General features: G+C 42.3%; 1 protein-coding gene across 2 annotated transcripts in view; it reads right to left on the bottom strand.

Moving 5' to 3' along the window:
- The window catches only part of nav3 (neuron navigator 3), a 428,096-nt gene that overhangs the window by 325,060 nt on the left and 89,662 nt on the right, over nucleotides 1-13,374 (bottom strand). The window contains exon 2 of one of the 2 annotated variants that reach the window (XM_051392318.1): nucleotides 6,420-6,509. The exons of the other annotated variant lie outside the window; for it this stretch is intronic. The gene's annotated coding sequence lies outside the window, so the exon portion shown is untranslated. The remainder of the gene's footprint in view (nucleotides 1-6,419; nucleotides 6,510-13,374) is intronic. 2 annotated transcript variants of the gene reach the window in all.

The following is a 13,374-nucleotide window of genomic DNA, read 5'->3' as shown; positions in this document are numbered from 1 at the left end:
GTTGATTTGTGGATCCTTACGGACTAAAGGAATTTAAATAATGGCGCAATGGACACAGACCGTACGGACTCCGTGATCGCTTCGGAGTTCTTTTTCTGTCCCTCTCGTTTATCATGCAGGTAAATCTGAATGATCTGAATTTCTGTAAAATGAAGTGAACAATTGAACTGTGGAGAATCTAACTGATCTAACGATGTCCAGCATGTCAATACTGACTAAAGTTTAAACATTTCTATTTGTGTAGGAGATCTAAACGGCTTAAAACTCGCTCAAGCGGGGGACCCGGTGGGTTTTAAGAGCTTTTATACATCCAGATAATTTCTATATATCATATTTTAGAGGGAGGTTAGCTTGTTTTATAATCATCCTTTTTACATTTAAAAACATTTCATTCATTACATTTTTAATCACGGTGATTGAGTCGAAACTGAATAGAGATTAAAGAAATGTACAGATGATTGTGTTTTTCCTTTTGCTGTTGTTTTTTTCAAGGACATGTACGTGCTTCTTCACTTCATACAGTAATAAGTAGACAAGCTAGCAAGGCTAACAAATACTAGTGTCATTTTAAAGATAATGGTAGGATCTGCATTTTTAAAACACACTTGCCATTGCCAAAAGTAACAGGTGTTGCACAACCACCAACTATAACTGGCAGTAGATTACATACCGGGTCAGTGCAAAGTGCAATTATATGCAAATAAACACAAATTTGGCTCATGGCAACATAAATTGGGAGACGAAACACACAAAATTTTGGCCAATTTTCTATTTCACACAAGTTGAAAAGATTGAACTTGGAGCAAAAAAACATACTGCAAGGTTTTGCAGTGTTGCATGGTGAGGAGCGGAGAGACAGAGCTGCTGCTGGCCCACAGACAGCTGCTTGAGCCCGGGGAGCTCTGCAGAAGAGAGCCGGGGCAGAGCCGGAGGTTGTGGAGGAACAAACACCCGTAGTCACACCAGATTCTGCTCTGATCTGGAGACGTTTACCGGCAAGAGGAGAGTTCAGAGTTTATTTTGAAACTTTTGGGATAAAAAACTGGATGTATCTAAACTCTCTCTTCTCAATCTGTACGCTGTGAGCCACGGAGGTGCCACCCCCACTTATATCTGTCTGTATGTGCACCCAGAGCTCTATGATACTACTTCATATTTAAACAGAGACCGGACAAAAAAGGAGACTGCTTGGAGAAAAGTAAGAGAGGAAGTTGGACTACCTAATAAGAGCTGAAAATATGTGCCTGTCCAGCTATCGGTTTTAGTTTAGCATAGCCCTGATCGTTTTGAACTCCGTTCAGAAAAAAGGCATTTTAAAGTTGTATACTTGTCGTCTTGCAGACAGACCCAACAAAGTATGAATTCAGACTTTTTACAAATTAGCATCATGATGTAGTTATTTTGCATCCTTTTGATCTGTTTATTGACATTAAATAACAGCAAAATATGTTCATTTTAGGTTCTTACCACCCTTGTAAACCAGATTAAATGGTGAATATAACAGTATGAGCCATAAGAGTATGAGCACTGACCAGTGAAGTGAATAACACTGATTATAAAGTTATCATGGCTCAGAGGGTGGGATATATTAGGCAGCAAGTGAACATTTTGTCCTCAGAGTTGATGTGTTAGAAGCAGGAAAAATGGGCAGCATGATGATTTCAGCGACTTTTTTTCTGACCACCAGAGTGCCCAGGTGGTCAGAATGTCATGGCTGATCGGTGTACATTACCATTGTGTAACGCGAGTAAATACAAATGATCCCGCGAGTAAACTAGCACGAGTTAGTGGGGACACAACATCATACAGTTCTTTCTCTGACCTGTCTGGTGCACATGTAGACTCTACACATTGATAGAGACTGCATAATGCCCTCCGGTGTGTCACACTCTACCCAGAATCCTGTGTGGAGGGTGGGGTGAGGTGTGGTGATGGAGGAGAAGCAGGAGAGGACCCTTCAAGTCACCAGTATTCCATTAGCTGGTCTGTGATGTAGTGCTCTAGCACATAGACCCTCACACACATGCGCACACACACACACACACACACACATGCGCACACACAGATTGGAGACCAGTTTCCCCGTCTCCTCCCGACACCCTCCCCCATCCCACTGCCTCCCCTCTTCATCCTCCTCCTCCTCCTTCACACACCTCACACCCTCTGTCAGTCACCATCCATCACACAAGACCTCCACAGATGGGCCTGCGAGTAACACACACACACACACACACACACACACACACACACTGCCACAAACACACACACAGGCATAGTGATCCACAACACACAATGGCTCTAGACTCTCTCTCACTCCTACACACACTCACAGGGTTGGCCAGACGTACACACTCTTCAACAGCTCTCAGCTTTACACTCTCTCTCCTTCGCACTTGTATACACACTCCACCCTACTTTCACACACACACACACACACACACACACACACACACACACACACACTCTTCACCCCACAAACTCTTTCATCTGTGGCTCTCTGCGGCTCAGAAACCAAAAACCTCCGCGGCTGAGGGGAAACCCAATTAGGATACAATTAGCGGCATCAGATCTACCTGAGAGACAGCGCCTCGTGCTTGTGCTGGCAAAACAAAGCGACATACGGGATCGGGCGGCTGGTTGGGAGGGGAAGTCGGGGGGGGGGGTTGTGGAGGAAAACCACCACTCGCTCACTTACCGCGGTCTTTAAAGACTGCTGCTAATTTCCCTCGTGTTTCTGATCAATGCGGGGGAACAGCAGCTCTAATGAGCCTCGCTGGTCAGCTGGATCAACTGCTGGATCGGTCTAATTAAAGAAAAAAGGAGGAACAGTCAAAACGGAAAACTCTGGGAACTTGCGTATGAAGGGAACACACTAAGCATGTGGTTTCCTTGCATGCTAATCAACAAGTTACCCGCCAAAGAACGAGGGAATCACAGGAATCCAAAGCATGGCTCACCTTTAAATTTCCAGCCATGCACTTTTGTTTAAAGGCGGATTCCATTCAAAAAGATATTCCAATCAGGATCCAGCTCTTAATCTTTGGAATGTGACCCATCCAGCACTCATACATCCAAAGACTTGCATCCAGGAGACAAAAAAAAAAATCCTCCCTTAGAATCCAACTGCACCTTGTTAACTCTTTCCTCCTTTTAGCCTGAGGAGAGCCTCCTCCAGTGCCTGTGTGTGTGAGAGAGAGAGAGAGAGAGAGAGAGAGAGAGAGGAGGTGATGTGTAGCAGTAGTAGTGGGATGGATAGAGGGAGTATAGAGTAGAAGGGGAGGGGTGTTGGCGGCTCACATCACGAGAGAAGTCGTAATCTGTGCATCGGTGTGTTCTCAGTGAGGGAATCGAGCCACCAGAGAAGAAGAAGATGATAAAGAAAAGGAGGAGGAGGAGAGAGGCATGAAGGCAGGCAGTGGTGAATGAGAGGAGGATGCAAGCTCCCTCCCCTCACACTGCTTAGTCTCTCTCTCTCTCTCTCTCTCCTACACACACTCACTCATGCACACACTCCTACTACCCCCCGCCCTGTTACAGATTGCATTGCACTGATGAAATTTTAATGGTTCTTTTAGGAAGAATAATGAACATGCTAGTCCCTGGAGTTGTGTGTATGTGTGTGTAAGGGGGGGTTGGGCGGGAGGGGGGGCTTCTACGCTACACACACCTACAGAGGCATGCAACAAACACGCACATGTGCATACACAGCACACCAGTGTATTTTTTTATTTCTATCCTGCTCTTTCTTCTACACACGTTCACCAGAGCATACTCCCACTCACAGCAATCCTGCACAGATTCACTTACACACTCCCCCCTTTTCTTCATTTGCACACCACACACAGAAACACACACACACACACACACACACAGACATACACATGCCATGCAGGCTTACACTCAACAACATCAAACACCGCCACTGACAGACACTCACACACTTGCTCCCGTCGCACAGGGAAGATGGGGTGGGGGAGTAAACACAGAGATCCAACCCATCCTCAAAATGTTCTCTTGGTGCACACCCGCATCCACACACACACGGACGCAGACACAGGAACGCACACTCACATCCATGGACGCAGACACGGGAGCGCACACAGGCACACATGAGCACACACCCCAATGAAGTGGAACAAAGAGCGCAGAGGCAGCATGTGGAGGCACCAGTAGGAACACCATGATGGGAGGAGAGGAGTGAAGTGTGCCATGAAACACACTATCTTCAAAGTACCTCCAGTCTACTATAGTGTAGTAGAGTGTAGTAGAGTAAGGTAAAATAAATAATAAAACCAAAAAAGTATGAATGGTATGTATGCATCATCAGTAACAACTAATCACACATTTATGAATTACTTATAGTGCATTTTAAGAGGAAATTAAAGCAGCAACATTAAAGTCAACATAAAGGGAGTGCCAAATTCAACACTTGCCAACTTCATTCTAAATGCCCGGTTAGTTTCTTGACCGTATAAATGGACACAAAGCCATAAACTGAGATTTGTACACCTAAATGATTAAAGCCGTTGAGTTATAGTAGAGAAACCTCAATTCTGTGTTCTGCTTTAACATGTTTTACTAATGGTACTGATGGGAATGCAATTTTTCATAATATGCTGATTATTTTCTCAATGAATTAATTCATTTTTTAGTCTATACAATCAATGTCAGAAAAGGATGAAAAATGTCCAACTAACAGCCCAAAACCTAAAAATAACAACTGTATAAAAAAGAGAAAGCAGCGAATTATTGAAAACAAATCAGTTTTAACATAGCTGCCAATTAATATTCATGTCAAACTATTTTATTGAGGATGGCAACAGATTCTAATCTTGTATTTATTACAAATATACAAGTTGCTCTCTGCTGTATGTTACTTCTTGCAGCATGCTTTACATACAGTACCAACTAACTGAAATTTGTCCCCTAGAGCAACTGTAAACCTTCAACCTAAAGGCACTTTCAGACAGCGAGCGATGGCCGCCACCACCTACGCTGTTTGTTCACTACAGAACAACAACATTGCCTGGTGGGCAGCAACAGCTCGCTGTCTGAAAGCACCATAAAGGTACAGCTTTCCCCTTCTCTGTAGCTCATCTATGAGAGTACAGAGTCGAGTTAGTAAGCACGACAACGTCACATGTGACCCTCTTGTGATGTATATATAGCCCGCCTTCTAATGACTTATTAGCTGATTTATAATCTGTAATTTATCACTCTCAACCTTATCCCAAGTTGCTCTCCATAACCTATGATCAAAGCCCCCTTTCTCAATAACATTGAATATCTGTGACTTAATAAACAACAATTAAAGTACAACAAAAAATAAATAAAAATCTGGAATTATGATATAGTTTAATACTATACACTCAGCTAATCTGTTTCTTCAGCACTGTTTGGGTGTGGTTTGATCAGATTTGACTGACAGTAGCCTGGCAGCATAAACAAACAACCCGCCAGATGTCAAATGTTCCTACTTTGTGTTTCGTGTGCCAAAGTATGTGATATTACCTTTTCCCAAATGAGCGCGCTCACTTAAAACCAGAGGAAAGGAGCACAAATAAAAACACAAACACTGAAATCTATCAGATGGAATAACTTCAAACACATCTATCGTAACGATCCAGCCTTAACTTATCACTTACATAAGCTAAAATAAAAGCTATTGCCATCAAAGTAGTGGTTGCAGTATGAAAAAGATTTGAAATTCTAGAGCAGGGTTTGCAATGCACAGGGCCATGGATTTTATATGAATAATTAATAATAATTTGTAATATGACCAACAGTGTGAGTGAGTATGTAGTATAATAAAACACTCTCCCATCATTTGAGATGCTTTCTACACTATTAAAATTAAAAATGCAGTGTAATCCAATGAGTATAGACCATGTTGTATTGGTTTTTAGACTTAGTTTTGAAACACACCATCAGACCAGTTATCAGCTGACATATTGCGTTTAACACAGCAACTGATGCTGAGCGATTTAAAGATGATATTGATTTCAAAGTCAAGATGCACAAGGTCAGATCTCAAATCTGAATCTCGCCAGCAACAGAAAGGTGCCTGAGAACCTCTGGCATGTAACAGAACTGCTGGTGTTTTCCCAACAAATTCGCTCTGGTTCTTGAACCATTTCGATTTAAGATTCTTGGAACCATGCTACTATCTAGCATTCCCACCAATTCGGAACCATTGTAATCAGGGATGCATCATCAACAGATGCCGTTGTCCAATGCGTTGGTTCCCGAGGAAAACCTGCTTTTTTTGGCTGTTGGGAACCAAATCTATACCCTGAAAGGTTCAAAAATAGGTGGACAAACCAAAATAGAGATGGTTCCCTGTAAGAGTCTAGAGTCAGGCCACAGATTTAAGTCAAGCAAGGGAGACAGATAAATGGGCAAAACGGGGTTGGACCTACATCAAACCAGGATTCCTCTGGCTCCTTCACTGTTTGTCCCCTGACCACGTATCAGTATTCATCACAGCAGTCTGCAGCATTAAAAAGATCCTGAAAAGAGAGGAGACAAAAGGGACTTGTTCCAGTTTAACCTGGGTAGTAGCTTAAAAAAATACACGTGATAATCATCTCACTTTAGTCACAGCTTGAGTTCCTCATTCTGGATACAATAAATGAAGCAGGGTGGCTACCAGGGGACAGCGGTTTAAATTCCTCATACATGGACGGCTTAAGAAGTCTTATACTGCAGATCCTGGAAGTGATTTGTTCAGCCACATCCACTTTAATGCCGACAGCTACCTCCCGCAGCTCACAGCAGCCCCCCAGACGATCCCACCGGAATTGTAACATAGTGTGACCATAAGTTTACCCGATGCAGCAGGACATTAAAGCAACTTTCAGCACAAAAAAATGTTTTCTGGAAAGTTTCCCTCAACTGAAAAAAACCCCCAATAAACTCTGAGTCAACTCTCTTTGGCTGTGGAAATTGTTCTCATCCCCACTCCCCACCGAGGTGCAGCATCATACCTCTGCACTGTTCCCGAAAATCAATTACCTGTGAGGATTATACACCTCTATCCGCCTCAGAACAGTGGTGGAAAAGGAGAATCATAATTTCAATCTCCAGTTCTAAGGCCACTTTCATTCCCCTCCCAACACAGCAATTCCCAAGAGGCCAAGGCCAAGTTTACATGGAGTGTCATGGAGACAAACTGTTCAGAATGTGCCTCTTGGTCTCACAGACACCTAGAGCCACTTTAAAGTTTTTTTTCCTAAAAAAAAACAACACACTTGAGAATCCGGGAAGAAAACAAGCCAGTCGACTCTTTAAGGGGGCTGTTTGAGGTCTGTCAATAATGATGGGAATGCCAGGGAGAGAAGGCTTGAAAGGCACTTAAGAGCCAAGCAGGGGTTTGATGAGAACAGCCGTGATGTGTGACATACAAGTCGTCCTCTATCCTGGGATGCAAAAACAAGAGTCTACAAGGTTAAAGCTGTCTGGAGACTAGATAGGCCTCACTTGGAAGAGTTTCATGTAGAGATCTGCGATATATGAAAAAGAAACGTACTCTTGAAAATGCTATATGGCTCCATATTAAAAACAACATGATACTTTAAGGGTTGGAGGTAAGCTAAGCAGAGGTTTGATGTACTGCCTGAAATGTAAGCACTAGTGTTCCTCCTGGGATGCAAAAACAAAAACAGCTTACAGAAGTGAAGAGGGGCTGTCTGTAGAGAAAAAAATGCATCACATTCAGGTAAGATGCTGATCATAAACAACAGGTAATACTCTCCTTTCTGGATGCAGATGTAAAAAAAAAAAGTATTAAAAATCATGAGATGTGTCAGAAAATCAAACTTAAAGATAGTCAAATGTGTGAAAATTGTCCTGCAAATTGGGTGATTCCATACATTAAACAAGTTGCTGTTTGGCAGATGACAGAGAAACCAAATTAAATGTTCTCAGTGATGAATTACCAAAAATATTACTTTTATAGCATACCAAAATAATTAGCTATTCTTGACGGTAGGAAATAAATCTCCGCTTTGGAAATGGTCGGCAGTACTGTAGAGAGTATGCAAAATACAGCTGATGAGCTTTAAAATGCAAAACCACAGGTATGTCTTCAAAAAGTACGCTAATTCAATTCTTGAGAGAAAACGCTACTGATGATCCCTAACGCCAGACAGCATCCCTGACGGACAGTGCTTGATTGATTAGAAAAAGAGCCAAATCCAATTAACAGGTTGTTGCTGGAAGTGACCTTTTCCTCCATTATCATTGCCATTGGCCATCACCTGGCTCCCTGGTTTAGTGGCCGTGATGGAGGACACTTGAAGAGACGCCAAATTGAAATCGGTTATGGGTGAGCTGAGGTGTGTGTGTTCAAAGATAAGGGTTTCCATAGCTAAGAGAAATATGTGGGCTCTTTCCTGCAGGCCAATTAATGACATTAGCAGCAGAGCTCTCTCGCTCTCTCTCTCTCTCTCTCTCTGGATGCCCAGGTGCAGTTTGGTTTTATACTACTACGTTTATGAGGGATCGTAATGGGTGGGTGCAGCTCAAAACAAACGGGAGGCCAATTAAATGTAAGGGCTTCCTGGGCAAGTCGCCAATGAGAGGGCCAACAGCTCGTTTTATGTACAGCTCTCAGAGGATGAACAGGGTATTATTTCCTGAAAGCAAACAAGACTAATTCTTGTTTTTGTTCAAAAGATTATTTATTTGCAATTGGGGTGGTGAATGTAATTGAAATACGCTACTATACACTAATAGTTTAATTTTGCAATATTCAAATGTATCAGAATATAGAAAATTTGAGACAAACTCCTTAAGGATAAATAACTATTACCCAACAGCACAACAGAGCTTTTTAGCCTCTTTTAGATAAATGGTCATTGCACATTTACTGTGTAGTTCACTTTACTGCTCTCATCAACCTTGTTTCCAGCAGCAGCAGGCAGCTGTTTTCAGCTGAACAAGAGTCTACAGCCATTTGAGCAGCCCAGACAGACAATGCTGACTCTAGAGGCATGCCGTTAGCGTGGCTAAAAAACTGATAAACTGGCTTCATGTGACCCGCGCAGCACCAAATGACAGATAAACAAAAGTTAGTGCTGGTGAAAAGATTTTAATATTGCAGCAGCTAAATATTAAAATATTTCTCTCAAAGGTTGGTGGAGACCAGAAAAAAGCTAAAAGGACAGTGAATATTACATTCTTAAGGTCACCAGAAATACAACACCAACTAAAAGTAATGTTGCTACATGCCTGTTGGATGTATAAATAGTCAATTGTTTGCTAATCCATAACCCAAGTTCTGCTTTCAAGTAGAAAAAATAGGGTTAATACAGATTTAAAGTGCAATGGTAAGGCAGTTATTTGGGCAGTTAAGTGACACAGTGAAGGACAGTCCATTATTCCGAAACCCCAGTAGCGTGAAAAATCCCATTTATCCGAAAGCTTATCCCGAAAACAAAAGCCTACTGCTCTGAAGACCCGTTGTTCTGAAAATACACACTCTCCCTGGGTTTTTTGTCCGACATTCGTCATCATGGTAACAATATTCAGGTGACCTTTGATTAAGGTAACAAAACTAATGGTTAAGTTTAGGAAAAGACCATGGTTTGGAATAAAATAAGTATATTAGGTACGTTACCCAAGTTGTGCCAGGCTGGTATTTTTAGAACAATGGGCCTTCAGAGCAATGGGGTTTTTTATTTTTGGGATAATGGGCCATCCAACCAATGGCATGGCGTGTTCACAAGTGATGAAAATGACTACTGAGCAAGTGTCCATGCAGTTGTTAGTGAACCCTGTCCTCTCCAGGGAGAGGGGCTGTTCAAAAACTAACCTTGACAACAAAAAGTAACATTTCTCTATAAGAAGTTTTCAAGTTTTACAATCTATTAAAATGAAGAAAGAGACCAATGCCAACTGAGCTTCAAAAGGATTTAACGGAATTTTCCTTAATGGAACAAAAAAGTGTGAAACGATGTAGTAATTTGATATACTGTCCATTTCCCTATGAATGTGTTTACTCAGGTGCAGATGTGCTATAATAGCAAGGCCAAGATGCCTAACATAGCTATGGCATAAAACCGGTAGGATCATAACTCCAGGCAATTTAACACAGCAATCTAGATAAACAGAGTACAGTATACCGCCCGGAAAATCACAGGTACTGGCATCTTCACAGCCTTCCATTAACACTCATCGGGGCGGAAAAGCTGCCAAGGACAGATTCCATCCTCCAACAATCGCCAGGTTAATATCAGTATTAGATTTCACAGATGAAACAGATGCCATGCAGACGTGAATGCGTGTGCCAGTGGGTGTACTTCTGTCATTTAGTATTCAAAACACGATACACACACACGCCACAGGCTTGTCACAGAGATCTCCCTGGAGTATGGGAGGACTGAAACTAGAGCAACTTGAGAAATGACAACAGAATCCTTTTGAAATGAGGCTTTTATCCATTCAATCTGACAAGAAATCACACCCATGATTTCATTCATAATGTGGTTTTCTTTTTTTATACATGTTTATTCATTCCTCCAAGTGCTTGATCCTTAACAATACTCAGTACACATCAAGAACACCATTAGTAACTGAAGGTGCTCTTTCTTCATCAGCCTGATAATGGCAGTACAGAATGGCCTCTTGGGAGTTATCGCTAGACCAAGGGGGCCGCAGAGAGAGTCATCACCCACTGGTGTTGCCCATTCATTCTTTTTGAATGAGAACATGGATGGGACATGACTAACCTCTGCTGCTGTTAATTAACCACCATTAACATGCTTCACCCAGGCCCCAGCTGTTTCTGGGCAAGCATGGACATCCAGAAAAGCTCTCTGGGGGGAGCTGTAGCTGAGGGTGACAGCTTGTCTCCACATCCTGGCTGGCTGAGTGGATCTCCTCTGAACCATAGAGGGGTCCTGCACTTTTAATTCCAATTTATATTCTCATTGTGTATTAGGTGTACAGATTTCTTCCATACTCTAAACTTTCCTGACCAAGAATTTCTCCAACATGCATAATCTTCAAATTAATTGTCCATACTGTTACATCTGGCTTTCCAGACCTGTGCAGGATTCACCACCTGCTCTGCTGACATAATGAAGACAGGCTGCAGACAGGCAGAATGGCGTGATAACCAAGCGCATTAATAACCACATCATGTAGAGATGGCTTGCATGATGAAGGCCAGCCGCCCTCATAATGGGCAGGCATGAGCAGCTAGCTAGAAGGGAGAGATTGACGACAGAGCTCAGACCACCACAACACCCCCACCCAAGCCCCTGCCCTCCATCACCCCTCCCTGTTGCAGTGTTACATCTCATTTTCTCCCGATCCATCTCGATGACACTGGTGAGCATACACTCAGGTCGAGGTCAGGGGCGCAGGATAGAATTAGCGTCTTGGGGACGATAGATTATTCCTCTTACCATCAACAGTGTGAGGGCAGAGGGTTTGTTAGGAAGCTACTGGTTCACATACAGGGGCCCTTTCAAATGAATCAAGACTGTTGATTTGGTTTAAATGGTAAATCTACAGTATACCATTATCTTTTAGCCACTCTAGGGCTTAGAGGCAATGTCGGTGTCTGTGGGTTGTCTGGTCTACCACTTGGGTCGACATTACAGCTAGCTCAACAACCTTTGGATGGATCTGCTTGCATTCCAGATGTGATATATATACACATTTTTTAACTGTTCACTTTTCATCTAGGACCATCAGGTCAGAATTTGAATTTGTTCAGTATTTGCAAAACAAGTGACTTTCCCATCACCCTTAGCCATACTGTGTTTTGGTGCTAATTAACTATTAGCCAAAAACCCCAATGGTTGTCCAAAGCTGTCTTGTGGAGTTTTGAAGGTGATCATTTGATTGGAACAAATGCTCTTCTAAAAAATATACAGCTGACTATAGATGTAAAGGTGCACGTTATATTTTTAAATTTAAAGTTTTTTCCAAGGACTTTCAGAGAAAAGGAACAGTTACGTTAGCATTCAGTTCAACAAAGTAGCTCTGCACTGAGCCCTAAAAAAGTATTTGATGTCTTGGTTTGGGTGTGCATAATTAATATTGAGCAGAGCAATCATAAACTTTCACAGTGTATGCTGCTGTTGGTAGTTTGAAAGTATAATTTGGTACTAAACAATGTAATGGCCCATAGCTACAATATGATAACACAGTGCATCCAGAGCAGATACTTAAATCTGCCAATTGTGGAGACTTCAACTTCAACATTTTTGCAGGACGAAAGTTCAGTGTAAGTGGGCATCACAGCTTGACCCTGATTGGCTCTCAAATATTGAACAGGATTGACTTCCCTTAAGGGGCTCATATTATTTGAATTGTAGCTGATGGCGTTGTCAGCTAATCATGGTTGAGTCTAGTGTTAAAGCTACAGTATATCTGGAAATTAAAACACTAAAACCTTCATAATACAGGGCCCTTAATGCACATTTACACCTGTGCCTGGCAGCTAAGTGACTGCTCAGAGGATTTCCACCGGCTGCTTGGGGATGCAGCGTGAGCTGGAGCTGCTAGGCGACAGTGCTGGAATGGTTTCTTTTATATGCCTCTGTGTTGAAGATACAATACTACACAGCAAGATAAAATACATTAAACTGGATTACATGTTGGCTAACACTATCCTGATTTACTTACAGTGAGTGAAACTAGACTAAGCTCCAATGAAAGCAACAGTAAGGAGTACAAGAATGAAAGCCATTGTGGTCTGACAATATGGGCAATGATAGGATTAAAGAATTAAGGGTAAAGAATGAGGATAAAGAAGAATGCAAAGAAATGGGATTAACAGGCACTGTCCAATGAGGTAAAAGAGAGGTGATTTGTCATCTCTTATTCTTTCCCAACACAACAGCATATTAGAGGAAAATATGGGATGGGGGGGATGTGATTTATAGGGAAGAGGGATGTTCAGTAACAGTGAGGACCACTAGAACGTAGTAAATGGCTGATCGGGTAGTCTGCTACAGGAAGACTAATTCCCTATGAGACCTGCATCCCATTCCTTCCCTCTCCAAATGCCTAGGTACCACCATTATGCATGGGGAATATTGGCAAGTATCCCTGTGCATAAATGCATACGCATTCGGTAAATTGGCTCCCTTGGTGAGCAATTGTTCCGTGGGACGCAAGGTTAACGTGATGCAACACTGAGGCAGTGGAAATCACATCATTTGTGCCAATTCCTTCAACGCTGGTGTAAACCATAAACAGGGAGATTAAATTATGAGCCAGATTATGCACTCCCTTTAGTTAATGAAGAGGAAAATGGAAAACTGCCTGTGCGTTAAAGAGATCGTTTTTACAGTTAACTGGTAATGAATGCTGGGTTGAGCTTACATACCAGGGATCCCTCGCTGAATGCATCAGAAC

The sequence above is a fragment of the Dicentrarchus labrax genome, unplaced genomic scaffold, assembly GCF_905237075.1.
Source record: "Dicentrarchus labrax unplaced genomic scaffold, dlabrax2021, whole genome shotgun sequence".
NCBI lineage: Eukaryota > Metazoa > Chordata > Actinopteri > Moronidae > Dicentrarchus > Dicentrarchus labrax.
The sequence above is the reverse complement of the archived record's forward strand: the minus strand, read 5'-3'. Positions and strand labels throughout refer to the sequence as shown.